The sequence below is a fragment of the Phasianus colchicus genome, chromosome 2 (genome assembly GCF_987193195.1).
Source record: "Phasianus colchicus chromosome 2, bPhaCol1.hap1.1, whole genome shotgun sequence".
Classification (NCBI taxonomy): domain Eukaryota; kingdom Metazoa; phylum Chordata; class Aves; order Galliformes; family Phasianidae; genus Phasianus; species Phasianus colchicus.
Genome location: NC_143437.1, coordinates 72814197 through 72819371, shown reverse-complemented (window position 1 = coordinate 72819371; position 5175 = coordinate 72814197).

Sequence of the window (5175 nt, the reverse complement as noted above, 5' to 3'; positions counted from 1 at the left end):
CTTCCTTGGTTAATTGTAGTGCTCTGTCCATGAAGTTGTAAGGCGGATGTGGGGACTTGTGGTTAAAAAAGAAGATAAGATGACAAACAAAAAAAGAGAAAAAGTATACTTTTCTTTCCAAAAACTTGTGTCATTCCAAATAAACATAAGTAAGTTACAGCATGGGTTGTTCTGAAAGTAATGTCTCCTATTTATTTCCATGGAAACTACAACAGATACAAAGAGCACAGTAATGCTATTTGTCAGAGTAAATTCTCAGCTAAAGACACAACTTTTCAACATTATCACTACCATCAGCTATGCATTTTGGCCCGTGATGAACGGGAGCCTGCATGCTACGTCATAAAAATCTGCAGCAGCAGAGGTGACCCGCTGTTACCGTTGCTGAAATGCCTCACTCCACTCACATCCACTGTTTGGTCTTTACAGATGTTCAACAAGCATTGATGCTTGTCAGTGGTTGCCATTTTTCTGCATGGAGGAACTCAATGACACCTTTTCTTCATGCATATTTCTGTGTCAGATGCCATTCTGTCTGCTGCCATCTGTCATATGGTAACAGGATCTAATGGGATGTTGACAGGAAGGCTCAGCCTTTACTGCCATAATACCAACATGCGCCTCTGACATTGAGGGCCAGTGTAATAGGAGACATTACTTTTGCAGCAACACTTGTACAGTATTTTCTAGAGTCCTTCTGGTATGAAAAAAAAATGTTTGTTTGTTTGTCTACACTTATTTGCAAATTAATTCTCATCATGTGTCTGCACAACCATCTCAGCTCAGCTTTTTTTAAGAAAAAATGTGGAAATTGGGTTACATATATATTACTTGACATTTTAAAGTGCACTTCTGGAGTAACTACATTCTTACTAGTATTAATTCTTTGCATTTTCCTGCTGCATCTCTGCAAACTTAAGAGTGTTTCTAACAAATTTTTGCTAAAGCTTGTTTTGTTTCAATTGCACTCAAGTGGATAAGCTAAAGAAGATACAGCTATGACCACTGTTATGAAATAGTGTCTGAGACATTTAATGCACTTGTTAAGAGTTTGCCACTTTTAAGTGAACTGCTATTTATTAAGAAAAATTATTGATACATCTTCATTGTAACTCTGTGGTATAACTATACATAATTTGTTTTTATAATTTGATACCTTTAAGCTTTGTAGTCCAAAGGGTCCATATAGTTGAAGGAGTAACTAACTGCATTACATATCTCTATTGAATGTGTTATTTAAAAATTCTTCTGAATTCAGACATTCTTTAAGGACAAATCTTTCTCTGCTTAAACTTTGCCATCCATTCTTTTGTCACTGTAGTTACCTGCACTGTTTACTAGTCATGAGAACTGTTCATCTTTTTTCCCAGTGACAGTTTTTATTCATGTCTGTAAAAGTTGCTTCTTTTGTTGCAGTTTATGGAAACATTTGAAATTTTTGTGCAGTGTTTTACAACTGCAATAATCTGACCTTGTTTAAAATATAATTTATGGTAACAGTGTAGCGTATCTTCCTTAGAAAAACTTCTGTGGTTGCTGCAAAGGTATCATTGAGCTCTTGATGTGAAGTGATACGGGCCATGATGCACAGGTGTCTAATGTGATCTTTAGAAGAATGTAAGAATTTCTCAAAATATGATATAAAGGAGTACTTAGAAACTTATCACTACTGAGAACTTACTGTATTTTTATGTGCTTAATGTGGTTTTAAGTCTAAATGTGCCACCTGGAAAAAACGTATGTCCGAGAGTAGAACTGAATTTGAAGAGATCTCATGGAATAGTAACTACTAGAACTACCCCACCTGCCCACCCAATATTTTTTCTGTGCTTGGAGCAAAAACCACTGCAAGTGTTGTAACAAGAATTAGATTTCTGCTGATGGGTTACTACTGAAATCATAATCATTTTTGGAAAAATGGCTAAAATATTTCTATGGGAAAAGTTTTATACAGGTGCAAAGAAATAAAATTATTTAATATAAGAGCCCAGTTACTAGGGGCAGGGGAAAAGGTGGAAGTATTTAGAAGGTAATTGTTCCAAACTTTAAAATTAAAAAGAAAAAAATTCCAATCAAAATCAGGTGGAAGGGAAAACTCTATAATGAGTTTCAGATCTGAAAAGGAATTAAGGAATTTCTTTATCACTTCAGCCTCGCTCCCCTACTTTTCTTTCCTTTTTTTTTTTTTTTTTTTTTTTGGCTAATTGGTTAAAAAAAAAAAAAAAAGCTAAATTATTACTTTTAATGTTTTTACTCTGAAGAATTGCAGTTGACTCATCTTTTTTATGTTATAGTTCTTAAAGTAAATCATGTACCAACTTTATGCAAACTACAGAACAAACAGCATGGGAACATTAAGTTGGTCAAACTTTGACGTTCTTCTGCACATATAGAGATACCTGAAGTTACTGTTGGAGTATTCCTAGAAGGAAAATGCTTATGGTCTCTGAGATAAAGACTTTGTGGGGTGAGGGTACTTAATTTCAAGGGAAACTCTCAGTTCATTTCTACTTCTGTCAATTGTGAGCAAGTAAATTATTTCAGTTCTGTGAGCTGTCTGAGAAGTGACGCTCAATACATCTCCTCTGAAAGCAGGGTTTGTATTATCTTGCACAGATCTATAAAATAATACTGAGTTTTAAGGGAAAGAGTGTGTGCATATGCTGTTACTATTTCAGTACAACATATAAATTATGGTGAATATAGATTCTGTACCAGGGTATATCGTGTTTGCCTAGTGCCTTTCTTTTGACAGTGATTTGTCTCTTAACAGGTTTTTGAAACAGAAGGATGTTTATTTTTATTATGAAACTTTATATATACACTGTACATAATTTGAATTTCATTTCACACATGGCTCTTTAAAAGTGTTTTACAGGAGTTTTTGTTTTTAGCACTGTGATGATAGTAGAATATATCTCTGTGCACGTGGACAGGGCTGCTGTTGGTGTATTTTTATTTTTTATTTTGTGGTGGTGGTGTTTTTTTTTTTTTAATTGAATCTAGTGTACCCAAATCATAAAGAGGAAGTAAACCATTTGTAACCTAATAGCCATTTTAAGGTAAGTTGAAAATCTCACTGCCAGTCTTAAGGGATTTTATAAGTATTGATCCTCAACCTTCTACTTGCTTAAATTAGTGTCAGTATTTCATTTTTTTCTGTTACCTCTGACCACTACATTAAATGCTGTGTAAACTTCTAAAGTAATTTTATTTCTCAATTTCCTTAAGAGAATCAAGAAAAATATTAGCAGTGCAAAAGAGCCTGATATAAGTTTCATGTTGTTCAGATATGATTTTGTTGTGAATGGATAGTGCATCTTGGTTGTGTATTAAACACTGATAAATAAAATAACTTGTTTCTTCTAATACCCTACCTGGCTGTTGCAGAGATGCATTTGCTTACATGCATATGTAAAAAGTGTGTGTGTGTGTCTATTTGTATACAATATATAAACGTATATATGTATCTGTATGTGTGCATATAGCTGAAGTAATTATTTTTTTAAGTACTACATTGTTGATTTAAAATTATAAGCTAGATTTGGCTACCTTTTAATCAAGCAATGTTTTTAATTCCCTATGCTGTTTACAAAAGCAAAAGTTGGTTATGTATGAATATTATCATGAAAAATAAACACATGCCCAAAAAGTGTGTTTTAAATAGTGTTTGATAGTATTTTTTTTAATAGTTTGAGTTTGGAAAATAATTGTTTTACTTTTCTATCACAGTATAAGTGTACAGTTGTATTAAACTGAAGCAACAGGCTTACCAGTGCTTTTAAATAGATAGTGCTCCTGAAGATTTTAAGCCTATTTGCATTACATCTCTTGAGGTTAAGTTAAACCACTTGTATGTGTGTAATGTGCAGTATCTTCGAGTCCTGAGGTACTTCTCTTTTGACAAAGTAAAGCTGAAGTTTCTGGTTTAAACAGAAGGTTAAGATGAGGGGACACTCACAGCAGAGGGGTTTACAACAGAATGCTAGAATGATGTCTAAGAAGTCAGCATTGTTCTTATGGTATATTATGCTGTTTGGGCATAAAAACCATCCAGAAGATGGAAACGATGGGAAATTACCTTCTTAGTGTTTGAAATATATATCTTGTTATTCCTAAAATGATAACTACACTGAATAAAAAAGAATAAAGCTAATTCACACATTCATTTAGTATGTATGTTTCTGTACATGAATCAAGGTATTTTACAGTGTTGAGTAATTTCACATTTCCTTTGTCATGTTGTAAGTAACTGTTGGCTGTAGTAAAAATGGAAGATCTTGCTCCACAATACAAATTATTTTTTGAAGAATTAGTGTCTCAGGAAAGTCAAGAAGTAAACGCAAAACATACTTAAAATTTGAACTTCTTTATGCACCTGTAATTGATGCTCTTGCAGGGTACTGTGCAGTACTTCTGCATTTTAACAGATAAAGTATCTCCTAAGCTATTTCATGTTCATTTAGTAAGTGTTCAAGTTCACAAATGTTTTAAATTGCCTTTCTGTTTATATAACATGATCACTTTCTGTACAATATATAGAATGTAGGTTCCATATTTTTTGTGTGGAAGATAAGGAAGAAAGAGTACCTTTTTAATGTGGATAGAGGAGGCAGTGGTACAGCAAGAAGTTACAGCTTTCATTTCTTATACTTCAGTTTAGTTTTGTTTTAGGAAAATACTGTAAGAATATTGAAATATTCTGAAAATTAGCAATAAAAGCATGAAAAATGAATTTCCTGACCTGTATTACTGGTAGATGTGGAGGAAAAGCAGCTCAACTCTGTTATAATTGTGTTAGTACTTGACAAATAAAAAAGTACATTCTGTTAGCACTGAGTCAAGAAAGAAGGTATTTATATTACTGTACATTATAGCAGAATTGAATGGGTTGGAAGGGACCTGTAGAGATCATCTACTCCAACCTTCCTGCTAAAGCAGTTTCCCTGGAGTAGGTTACATAGGAAGCTGTCCAGATGGGTTTTGAATATCTCTAGAGAAACAGACACTGCAGCCTCTCTGGATAGCTTGTTCCAGTGCTCTGTAACCCTGGAACTTTTTCCTCATGTTTGTGTGAAACTTCTTGTGTACCTGTTTGTGCCCATTGCCCTTGTACTGTCACTGGCCACCACCAAAAAGAGCCTGCGGCCATCCACTTTGTTCCCAATTTTTAAA